Here is a 12,072-nt window from a genome sequence, read left to right as displayed (position 1 = left end):
TCTGGCTGTAGTGTAGGCCGGTGGCTACAGCTCCGATTAGACCCCTAGCCTGGGAATCTCCATAAGTGGCAGGTGTGGCCCTAAAAAAAAGACAAACCACCAAAAAAAAAAAAAAGTAAGGGAAAGGGGTGCTGAAACAAATATATATCAGTGCAAAGAAGTGAAACTCAACCCCTACCTCATTCCATATGCAAATATGAATTTGAGACAAACACCTAAATTTTAAAAGTAACACGAGCAATTCTCATTGTGGTGCAGCGGAAACTAATCTGACTAGGATCCATGAGGATGTGGGTTCCATCCCTGGCCTCACTCAGTGGGGTAAGGATCTGGCATTGCCGTGAGCTGTGGGGTAGGTCGCAGAGACGGCTTGGATCCTGTATTGCCATGGCTGTGGTGTAGGCCGGCAGCTACAGCTCTGATTCAACCCCAAGCCTGGGAACCTCATATGTCACAAGTGTGGCCCTAAAAAATAAAAAATAAAAAAATAAAAAAAAAATAAAAGTAGCACTATGTTTAGCACAGCAAAGGAAACCATCAACAAAATGAAGAGACAGCCTACTGAATAGAAGATATTTGCAAACCATTTAAATGACAAGGGGTTAATATCCAAAATATGTATGAAGGTCATATAACTCAATAGCAAAAAACCAAATAACACAGTTAAAAATGAACAAAGGGAGTTCCCATTGTGGCTCAGCAATAATGAAACCCAACTAGTAATCATGAGGTTGCAGGTTCAATATCTGGCCTTGCTCTGTGGGTTAAGGATCCAGCGTTGCTGTGAGCTGTGGTGTAGGTTGCAGACACAGCTCAGATCTTGCAGTGCTGTGGCTGTGGACTGCAGCTGCAGCTCAGATTTGACCCCTAACCTGGGAATTTCCAAACACCGTGGGTTTGGCCCTAAAAAGAAAAAAAAAATCAAAGAAGACATTTCTCAAAAGAAGACATACATATGGCCAACAGGTACATGAAAAGATTCTCAACATCACCAGTCATCAGGGAAATTCAAACCAAAACCACAATGAGATATCACCTCATTTCTTGTGGTGAGGATGTGGGGGAAAGTGAAACTCTGTACACTTAGTGGGAATATAAATTGGTGCAGCCGTTACATAAGTTCCTCAAAAAATTAAAACTAGAACTAACAGGAGTGAAATAAAGACCCGGTGGCTCTGCAGGTTAAGAACCTGACTAGCATCCATGAGGACTTGGGTTCAATCCCTGGCCTCACTCAGTGGGTTAAGATCCAGTGTTGCTGAAAGCTGCAGCATAGATTGCAGGTACAGCTTGGATCCTGAGTTCCTTTGGCTGTGGTGTAGGCCGGCAGCTGCCGCTCCAAATAGATCCCTAGCCTTGGAACTTCCATGAACTACAAGTGCAGGCCTTAACAAAAAAGACTAAGTTATGATCTAGCAGTTCCACTTTTCAAGATGTATGTGTCCAAAGGAATTGAAGTCAGAATCTCAAAAGGATATCTGTACCCCTATGTTCACTGCACCAGAGTTCAGAATGCCCAGATGTGGAAACAATCTAAATGTCTATTGGCAGAAGAACAGAGAAAGAAAATGTGATGTATAAACACATACAATAAAGTATTCTGCAGTCTTTAAAAATGTGGAAATCCAGGAGTTCCCATCGTGGCTCAGCAGTTAATGAACCCAACTAGGATCCATGAGGATGTGGGTTTGATCCCTGGCCTTGCTCAGTGGGTTAAGGACCTGGTGTTGCCATCAGGTGTGGTGTAGGTCACAGATGCAGCTCAGATCTGGTGTTGCTGTGGCTGGGATGTAGACCAGCAGCTACAGTTCTGATTCGGCCCCTAGCCTGGGAACCACCATATCAGTGCAAAGAAATGAAACTCAACCCCATACCTAATTTTAGGTGCAGCCCTAAAAAGACCAAAAAAAAAAAAAAAACCTGAAAGGAAAAAACCCTATGTAAAATCTTATCCTAAATTCTATTTTTTGCATCTCAAAAGCTGAAGAGGCAAGATAGGATATCATCTGGTCATCTTCTTTTCTTAGTGAAAGGCTACAACTACAGTTCATGTAATGCTCAGCTAAGCATGGTGAGGGGATGGAAGAGTGAGAAAGAAATGAAATATATTCTTAGTAATGGAAAAAAAAGAGAGAAGAAAAGTCAACTTCAGAGGCCCTTTGAGCCATTCTGGGCCTTGGAAAGAACTGGAGATTCGAGGAGCCATTTGGGGTGAGTACAAGACACAGCCAGCAGCTGGGGTGACTGCAGCCTGGGCAGGGTAGGGCAGGATGGGGGCACTCCCTCCTCATCCATTTGAGTCAGACTGATCATTCATTTCCAATCTTCTGGGTTTGAGAGAAAAGGCTGGAAAGCTGGCTTTCCAACTGTATCCCTGCCTCATCCAGAAGCAGGTGCTTGTTATGAGGCTGGTGTGGTGAGCAGTCCCCATTCAAAGAGAACGGTGATTGACAAGCAGGGTCTCCTGGGAGGGGTGTCTAGGTGCTGCTACCTCTGAAGAGCCCACTGGGCCCCTATCCTGCAGCATTGAGGTCTTTTCTCCTTGATTTCAGAGGAATCCCTGCTCTCTGATAAACCTTTAAGCCACATTTTCTATGAGACACAAAGACCCCAGTGGAGTCTTCCAAACATGGTAAAGACTTTCACAGGATGAGAAGGTTCTAGTCACTTTTAGCTTTCCATCCTCTGCACCACTCCAGGACGGAAGAAAGCTGTGTACAAACTAGTTTCCCTTGGTCCTTCTGATTTGATCCCAAACTTCAGAATCTGCCAATCATGATCCTGGGAAGAATCAGCCACAAATGTAGGGGGGGAGCTAACATATGAGACCCAACTTATTGGCCAATTACACCCAGGTGGGGACTGGCTTGAGCTTGCAGTTTGGGCGAGGGTTGGTTCATCCCTAAGCCTTGCTTTCCTCTTCCTGGCAACACATCCTTCTGGTCAGGTCTCTGCTCCAAGAGTGAAGAAATGACAGAAACTTCTCTAGTCTCACCTGGAAGCCTGGATGAGAGGTGAGGAGGGCAGAAGCTGGACAGAGCCAAACTCCAGGACTTTTGTCTCCCCTCTGGAGGCTGCTGCATGTATGTACCAGGAGATTGAAGTGGATGGGAAAGGGCAGGGAGTCATCTGGAAGTGGCATTGGTGGAGGCGGGAAGGGGGCAGGAGGACCCAGGACCCACTGCCTGCCATCTCCACAGAGCTTCTTGGGCCCCAGCACCATGCGGCACTGCCCGTAAAAATGTTTCTTGGATGCTGTGTCCTTGATCCTCCTGAGCCGCTTCCTCCAAGAGAAAAATGCAGAGCATCCTAAGTACAGTTTATCCATGGTGAGTTCCAGAGGTGGAGCTTGGACTCCTAACCCTAACCCTTTGGGGGTGGGGGGTGGGTATATTTTCAGTTACACAAACAGTCTAAAGTCACCATGGAAGTTCTAAGAGGAATGCTGTTGAAGAATCAGGAGAGGGTTAGAGAAAAGATAATAGTGAACTAGCCTTGAAATATGTGTCGGGTTTGAATAAAGGTGAGGAAGACAAGGGGGCATTTTCCATGTGCAGAGAGCAGACAAGGCCAAGCTGTTTGGTTGGGTTGGCCCATGGGCAGCCTGCCTAGGTGAGGTCACATCCCTCTCCAGAGCCAGAGCGGTTGTGCAGAGCGCCTGCGTGGGGGTTGCGTGCGTGCCGTGGCGTCCGAGGGGGTTGCGTGCGTGCCGTGGCGTGCGTGGGGGTTGCGTGCGTGCCAGGGAAGGGAGCCCCCGGAGCGACTGCTGAGGGACACCGCGGCAAGCGAGCATGGGTGAAGGAGCTGAGGGCGTGAGCAGGGCTGCAGCGGGCAGGTCCAAGGTAGGTTTGTGTTTATCTTTTTGAGAAGGGAAGAGGGTGCCTAGGATGCTTGGGAAAAGGGGAGGGAAGGTCCCAGGAAGTGTTTGGGGGAAAGGTGCGTGGTTGGGGAGGGACCGGCTTCAGTGCAGGGCAGGTATGGGGGTTGAGTGCAGGAGGGTTAGCTGCGTGGAGGGGAAGGGAGCTCAGAGGGAATGGGGAGGGCCACCGCGAGCGTGGGGGAGGGAGGGTGAGGATGGCAGCGGAGCCCCAGCTGAGAGGTTGAAGTTAGGGTTAGTTTTGAGAGGCAGGAAGAGGGTGGATGGGATCCCTTGGAAAAGTGGAGGCGAGGTCCTAGGAAGGGTTGGGCCTGTGCGAGTGCGGGGAGCGTGGAGGCGGGCAGGCACCCCTTGCCCCCCGAGCGTGCGTGGGGGTTGCGTGGGTGCAGGGGAAGGGAGGCCGGAGGGAATGGAGAGGGACACGGAGAGCCTGGGGCCCTGCGGGGAGGTTGTGAGGGGCATTCTAGGGGATAGGTTCAAGGTAGGTTTTGGTGGCTGCTGCGGTGGTGGTGGTTTTTGTTGTTGGTTTTTGGTTTTTGGTTGGTTGTTGTGAAGGGGGAAGAGGGTGGAGGATGAGGACCCCTTAGCACATGGGAGCGGAAGGATGTCAGGAAAGGAGCCCAGAGGGGTTCGTGTGGGAATGGGCCAGGGCAGTTGGGAGGGGCTTGTGGGTAGTGCCTGAACAGAGGGGAAGGGAGAGCTGAAGGGAGTGCTGAGGGCCAGGGGAGCAGGGGGGGACTGAGGTAAGGCTGTCAGTGGAGTTCCAGCAGACAGGTTCAAGTGAGGTGTTTTTTGTTTTGGTTTTTGGCTTGCTGTGTGTGTTTGTTCGTTTGATTGTTTGTTTGAGAAGGGGGTAGAGGGGTGGGTAGGTTGGATGCCTTTGAGCTGATGGGGAAAGTTTCCAGGAAGGGGGGGGGTGTGGGTGGGGGCAGAGAGGGGCGAGGGGGGCGGGGACGCGGTTGTGCAGAGCGCCTGCGTGGGGGTTGCGTGCGTGCCGTGGCGTGCGAGGGGGTTGCGTGCGTGCCGTGGCGTGCGTGGGGGTTGCGTGCGTGCAGGGGAAGGGAGCCCCCGGAGCGACTGCTGAGGGACACCGCGGCGAGCGAGCATGGGTGTAGGAGCTGAGGACGTGAGCAGGGCTGCAGCGGGCAGGTCCAAGGTAGGTTTGTGTTTATCTTTTTGAGAAGGGAAGAGGGTGCCTAGGATGCTTGGGAAAAGGGGAGGGAAGGTCCCAGGAAGTGTTTGGGGGAAAGGTGCGTGGTTGGGGAGGGACCGGCTTCAGTGCAGGGCAGGTATGGGGGTTGAGTGCAGGAGGGTTAGCTGCGTGGAGGGGAAGGGAGCTCAGAGGGAATGGGGAGGGCCACCGCGAGCGTGGGGGAGGGAGGGTGAGGATGGCAGCGGAGCCCCAGCTGAGAGGTTGAAGTTAGGGTTAGTTTTGAGAGGCAGGAAGAGGGTGGATGGGATCCCTTGGAAAAGTGGAGGCGAGGTCCTAGGAAGGGTTGGGCCTGTGCGAGTGCGGGGAGCGTGGAGGCGGGCAGGCACCCCTTGCCCCCCGAGCGTGCGTGGGGGTTGCGTGGGTGCAGGGGAAGGGAGGCCGGAGGGAATGGAGAGGGACACGGAGAGCCTGGGGCCCTGCGGGGAGGTTGTGAGGGGCACTCTAGGGGATAGGTTCAAGGTAGGTTTTGGTGGCTGCTGCGGTGGTGGTGGTTTTTGTTGTTGGTTTTTGGTTTTTGGTTGGTTGTTGTGAAGGGGGAAGAGGGTGGAGGATGAGGACCCCTTAGCACATGGGAGCGGAAGGATGTCAGGAAAGGAGCCCAGAGGGGTTCGTGTGGGAATGGGCCAGGGCAGCTGGGAGGGGCTTGTGGGTAGTGCCTGAACAGAGGGGAAGGGAGAGCTGAAGGGAGTGCTGAGGGCCAGGGGAGCAGGGGGGGACTGAGGTAAGGCTGTCAGTGGAGTTCCAGCAGACAGGTTCAAGTGAGGTGTTTTTTGTTTTGGTTTTTGGCTTGCTGTGTGTGTTTGTTCGTTTGATTGTTTGTTTGAGAAGGGGGTAGAGGGGTGGGTAGCTTGGATGCCTTTGAGCTGATGGGGAAAGTTTCCAGGAAGGGGGGGGGTGTGGGTGGGGGCAGAGAGGGGCGAGGGGGGCGGGGACGCGGTTGTGCAGAGCGCCTGCGTGGGGGTTGCGTGCGTGCCGTGGCGTGCGAGGGGGTTGCGTGCGTGCCGTGGCGTGCGTGGGGGTTCGCGTGCGTGCCGGGGAAGGGAGCCCCCGGAGCGACTGCTGAGGGACACCGCGGCGAGGGAGCATGGGTGAAGGAGCTGAGGGCGTGAGCAGGGCTGCAGCGGGCAGGTCCAAGGTAGGTTTGTGTTTATCTTTTTGAGAAGGGAAGAGGGTGCCTAGGATGCTTGGGAAAAGGGGAGGGAAGGTCCCAGGAAGTGTTTGGGGGAAAGGTGCGTGGTTGGGGAGGGACCGGCTTCAGTGCAGGGCAGGTATGGGGGTTGAGTGCAGGAGGGTTAGCTGCGTGGAGGGGAAGGGAGCTCAGAGGGAATGGGGAGGGCCACCGCGAGCGTGGGGGCGGGAGGTGAGGATGGCAGCGGAGCCCCAGCTATGTATAGATTTCTAAGGTATCTCCAGACTCTTCTCCATAGTGGCTGTACCAGTTTACATTCCCACCAGCAGTGCAGGAGGGTTCCCTTTTCTCCACAGCCCTTCCAGCACTTGTTCTTTGTGGTTTTATTAATGGTCATTCTGACTGGTGTGAGGTGATATCTCATGGTTGTTTTGATTTGTATTTCTCTTATAATCAACGATGTTGAGCATTTTTTCATGTGTTTGTTGGCCGTCTGTGTATCTTCTTCGGAGAAATGTGTATTCAGGTCTTTTTCCCATTTTTCCATTGATTGATTGGTTTTTTTGCTGTTGGGTTGTATAAGTTGCTTATATATTCTAGAGATTAAGCCCTTGTCAGTTGCATCATTTGAAACTATCTTCTCCCATTCTGTAAGTTGTCTTTTTGTTTTGGGTTTCCTTTGCTGTTCAAAATCTTTTCAGTTTGATTAGGTCCCATGGGTTTATTTTTGCTCTAATTTCTATTGCTTTGGGAGACTGACCTGAGAAAACATTCATGATGTTGATGTCAGAGAGTGTTTTGCCTATGTTTTCTTCTAGGAGTTTGATGGTGTCCTGTCGTATATTTAAGTCTTTCAGCCATTTTGATTTTATTTTTGTGCATGGTATGAGGGTGTGTTCTAGTTTCATTGCTTTGAATGCAGCTGTCTAGGTTTCCCATCAATGCATGCTGAATAGACTTTCCTTTTCCCATTTTATGTTCTTGTCTCCCTTGTCAAAGATTAATTGACCATAGGTGTCAGGGTTTATTTCCGGATTCTCTATTCTGTTCCATTGGTCTGTCTGTCTGTCTGTTTTGATACCAGTACCACACTGTTTTGATGACTGTGGCTTTGTAGTATTTCTTGAAGTCTGGGAGAGTTATGCCTCCTGCTTGGTTTTTGTTTCTCAGGATTGCTTTGGCGATTCTGGGTCTTTTGTGGTTCCATATAAAATTTTGGATTGTTTGTTCTAGTTCTGTGAAAAATGTCATGGGTAATTTGATCGAGATTGCAATGAATCTGTAGATTGCTTCTGGTAGAATGGCCATTTTCACAATATTGATTTTCCCAATCCAGGAGCATGGAATATCTTTCCATTTCTTTACATCTTCTTTGATTTCTTTGATTAAGGTTTTATAGTTCTCGGCATATAGGTCCTTTACCTCCTTGGTCAGGTGTATTCCGAGGTATTTGATTTTGTGAGGTGCAATTTTAAAAGGTATCGTACTTTTGTATTCCTTTTCTAATATTTCATTGCTGGTATACAGAAATGCAACTGACTTCTGAATGTTACTCTTATATCCTGCCACTTTGCTGAATTTATTAATCAGTTCAAGGAGTTTTGGGGTTGAGTCCTTAGGGTTTTCTAGGTATAGAATCATGTCATCTGCATACAGTGACAGCTTTAACACTTCTCTTCCTATATGGGTGCCTTTTATTTCTTTTGTTTGTCTAATTGCTGTGGCTAAGACTTCCAAAACGATGTTGAAGAACAGTGGTGAGAGTGGGCATCCCTGTCTTGTTCCAGATTTGAGTGAGAAGGCTTTCAGTTTTTCCCCATTGAGTATTATGTTTGCTGTGGGTTTATCATAAATGGCTTTGATTATATTCAGGAATGTTCCCTCTATACCCACTTTGGCGAGGGTCTTGATCATGAATGGATGTTGAACTTTGTCAAATGCTTTTTCTGCATCTATTGAGATGATCATATGATTTTTGACTTTTTTTTTGTGAATGTGGTGTATGATGCTGATTGATTTGCGTATGTTGAACCATCCTTGTGAACCTGGGATGAACCCTACCTGGTCATGGTGTATAATTTTTTTGATATGTTGTTGGATTCGGTTGGCTAAGATTTGGTTGAGAATTTTTGCATCTATACTCATCAATGATATTGGCTGATAGTTTTCTTTTTTGGTGGTATCTCTGTCTGGTTTTGGAATGAGGGTGATGGTGGCATCATAGAATGTCTTTGGCAGTATTCGTTCTTCTTCAACCTTTTGAAAGCGTTTAAGGAGGATGGGCACCAATTCCTCTTTATATGTTTGATAAAATTCGCCTGTGAATCCATCTGGTCCTGGACTTTCATTTGTAGGGAGTGATTTTATGACCTCTTCCATTTCATTTCTAGTGATGGGTCTGTTCAGTTGGTCTGTTTCTTCTTGATTCAGTTTTGGCAGGCTGTAAGATTCTAGAAAATTGTCCATTTCTTCCAGATTGTCAAACTTGTTGCCATATAGTTGTTCATAGTATTCTCTTATGGTTTTTTGTATTTCTGCAGTATCCGTTGTGATTTCTCCTTTTTCATTTATAATTTTGGTGATTTGGGTTCTTTCTCTCCTCTTTTTAGTGAGTCTGGCCAGGGGTTTGTCAATTTTGTTCACCGTTTCAAAGAACCAGCTCTTGGTTTTATTAATTTTCTCTATTGTTTTTTGAATCTCTATTTTATTGATTTCTTCATTGATCTTTATAATTTCCTTCCTTCTGCTGACTTTAGGACTTTTTTGTTCTTCTTTTTCTAATTCGTTTAGGTGGAGGGTTAAGTTGTCCATTTGGGATCTTTCTTCTTTTTTGAGAAAGGCCTGTATTGCTATAAATTTCCCTCTGAGCACTGCTTTCGCAGCATCCCATAGATTTTGAGAGGTTGTGTCTTCATTATCATTTGTTTCAAGGTAGTTTTTAATTTCCTTCTTGATTTCTTCATTGACCCATTGGTTTTTAAGTAGCATGTTGTTTAGTGTCCATGGAGTAGGTTTTTTCTCTTTGCTTTTCCCATGGTTGATTTCTAAGTTCATGGCATTGTGGTCAGAGAAGATACTTGAGATAATTTCTATGCTCCTAAATTTATTGAGATTCGCTTTATGTCCCAATATGTGATCGATTCTTGAGAATGTTCCATGAGCATTTGAAAAGAATGTGTATTCTGATTTTTTTGGATGTAGTGTCCTGAAGATATCAATGAAGTCTAACTTTTCTATTGTTTCCTTTAGGATCTCTGTTGCTTTATTGGTTTTCTGTCTAGAGGATCTGTCCATTGATGTGAGGGGGGTGTTTAGGTCTCCTACTATGATTGTATTCTCATCAATATCTCCCTTTATGTCTGTTAATATTTGTTGTATGTATCTGGGTGCTCCTATGTTTGGGGCATATATGTTGATGATAGTAACATCCTCTCCTTGGATGGATCCCTTAATCATTAAGTAGTGTCCTTCTTTGTCTTTCTTTATGTCTTTTGTTTTAAAGTCTATTTTGTCTGATATGAGCGTTGCGACTCCTACTTTTCTGTCATGTCTATTGACGTGAAATACTTTTCCCCACCCTTTCACTTTCAATCTATATGTATCTTTTGTCCTAAGGTGAGTTTCTTGTAGGCAGCATATTGAAGGTTTTTGCCTTTTTATCCACTCAGCCACTCTGTGTCTTTTGATTGGGGCATTCAGTCCATTGACATTTAAGGTGATAAATTGATAGATGATTATTTATTGCCATTTGAACCTCGTGTTCCAGTTGATTCTATGGTTCTCCATTCTTCCTTTCTTTTTTTTTTTTTTTTTTTTTTTTGTTGGATGGTCTCCTGTTATTATCTGCTTGAGTGTATTTTTTTTTTCATTTTTTGTAAATGCAATATTTGGTTTTGGCTTGTGGTTGCCCTGTTTTTTAAGTATGCTAACCCCTTCCCATAATTGTGTGTTTTAGCCTGATGGTCCTGTAAGTTCAAACACTTCATTACTATATTAAAAATTAAGAAGAGAGACATACATACAAACAAAAAGGGTTATTTACCTCCTAACATCCCTTGCCCACATTTTGTGGTTTTGATGACTCTTTTATTTTTTTCTTTTTAATTTTATTTTGTTTGAAGTATGTTCATGATTAAATCTGTATGCTGGCTTATTTGAGTGACTGCTCTCTGATTGCAATTTCCTCAGTCCTAGTTCTTCCTCTTCTTCTTCTTCTTTTTTTTTTTCTTTTCTTTTTTCTTCCCTTTCCTTCCTTTTTGGTTTAGAGAAGCTCTTTCAAAATTTCCTTTAACCTGGGTTTTGTGTTGCTGTATTCTTTAAGTTTTTGTTTGTTGGGAAAAATTTTTATTTCCCCTTCTATTTTAAATGATATTCTTGCTGGATAAAGTATTCTAGGTTGCATATGTTTTCCTTGTAGCACTTTAAATATCTCTTGCCATTCCCTCCTGGCCTGTAGTGTTTCTGTAGAGAAATCAGCTGATATTCTTATGGGGGTTCCCTTGTAGGTAACATTCTGTTTTTCTCTTGCTGCCTTTAGGATCCTCTCTTTATCACTAACTTTTGCCATTTTTATTATGATGTGTGTTGGTGTGGGTCTGTTTGGGTTCAGTTTGTTTGGGGCCCTCTGTGCTTCTTGTATCTTGGACCCAGTATCCTTTAGATTTGGGAAGTTTCCATCGATAATTTCTTCAAATATATTTTCCATCCCCTTATCTTTTTCTACTCCTTCTGGAATTCCTATTATGCGTAGATTGGCCAGCTTTCTATTATCCCATAGGTCTCTTATATTGCTTTCCAGTTTTTTGATTCGGTTTTCTGTCTGTTGACCGGATTGAGTGATTTCCATTATTCTATCTTCCATATCACTGATTTGTTCTTCTGCATTATTCATTCTGGTTTTTACTGCCGTTAGTTCAGTTTGCGTCTCTGCAAATGAATGTTCTAGTTTCTCTTGGCTCCTCCTTATATTTTCTAGTTCCTTTCTGAGGGTATCTGCATTACTGTTCATATCTTCTCTTAATTCCTTCAGTATTTTCCCTATTTCTCTTTTGAACTCCAGGTCTGTCAGACTGCAGAGATCTGTTTCATTGTTGACTGTTTGAGGTGAGTTCTCCTGTTGGTTTGACTGGGGGTGGTTTCTCAGCTTCTTCATCTTGCTTGTTGTTTTCTTTCTCCTTTTGGAGTTGTACTCTCCGTGATCGGGTAGTGTTTGCCTTGTCACTACCGTGGAATATTTCCTGAGGGCTGGCGTTGTTGGTCAATCTTTTTTAAGGCAGTGTGGCTTTTCTGGAGTGTTGATGGGGCTAACAGTGTTTCTTTGAAGCAATGGAGGACTTCCTGAGGGCAGACAGGACTGGGAGGTCCACCCCACGATGGTAGCAGATTTCACTTGGTCATGCAGAGCTTGCTCTGGTGTTTTTAGGCTGTGGGGTTCTTGCAGGGAGTTGGCGGTGTTGGGCAGCTGCTCTTCAGGGGTGCATCACCCCCTGGGGGCTGGAGAAGCTATCTGGGTCACTGAGAACCTGAGAGGCTCTTCCCTAGGGCAGCCCAACTCAGAAGGACAGCCTGAGGATGTAGGTGAATCTTTTCACAGTCTGGCTGAGCTTGTTGCAGCTTTTCTGGGCCGCAGGGGCCCTTCCAGGGGGCTGGTGGTGCTGAGCAGTTATTTCACGGGAGTGGGGCATCCCCTGGGAGCTTGGGCGGGTAGCAGGGCCCTTGGAGACCCAAGAGGCTCCTCCCCAGGGCAGCCCGACTCAGAAAAACCGTCTGAGATCTTTTCCCAACTCGGCCAGGCTTGTTGCAGCTTTTCTGTGCTGCAGGGGGTGCTGCCTGGAGCTGGCAGTCCTATGCAGC

The 12,072-nt window shown here is 46.7% G+C and overlaps 1 protein-coding gene across 5 annotated transcripts in view; it reads left to right on the top strand.

The window, feature by feature from the left end:
- Positions 1-4,911: 4,911 nt before the first annotated feature.
- LOC146398890 (uncharacterized) overlaps positions 4,912-12,072 on the top strand; it is a 74,601-nt gene continuing 67,440 nt past the window's right edge. For 4 of the 5 annotated variants that reach the window (XM_084979493.1, XM_084979492.1, XM_084979489.1 and 1 more), the window contains exon 1: positions 6,089-6,225. The gene's annotated coding sequence lies outside the window, so the exon portion shown is untranslated. Of the gene's footprint in view, positions 5,034-6,088; positions 6,226-12,072 lie in introns of those variants that run through there. The other variant, XM_084979491.1, reaches the window with a different exon arrangement.

This window comes from Sus scrofa, chromosome 10, assembly GCF_054392235.1.
Source record: "Sus scrofa isolate SSC_HxYL_T2T_F1_AM1 chromosome 10, Sscrofa_HxYL_maternal_Yorkshire_Landrace_v2.0, whole genome shotgun sequence".
Classification (NCBI taxonomy): Eukaryota; Metazoa; Chordata; class Mammalia; order Artiodactyla; family Suidae; genus Sus; species Sus scrofa.
Note: the sequence above shows the minus strand (reverse complement) of the source record. Positions and strands in the feature narration are given on the sequence as shown.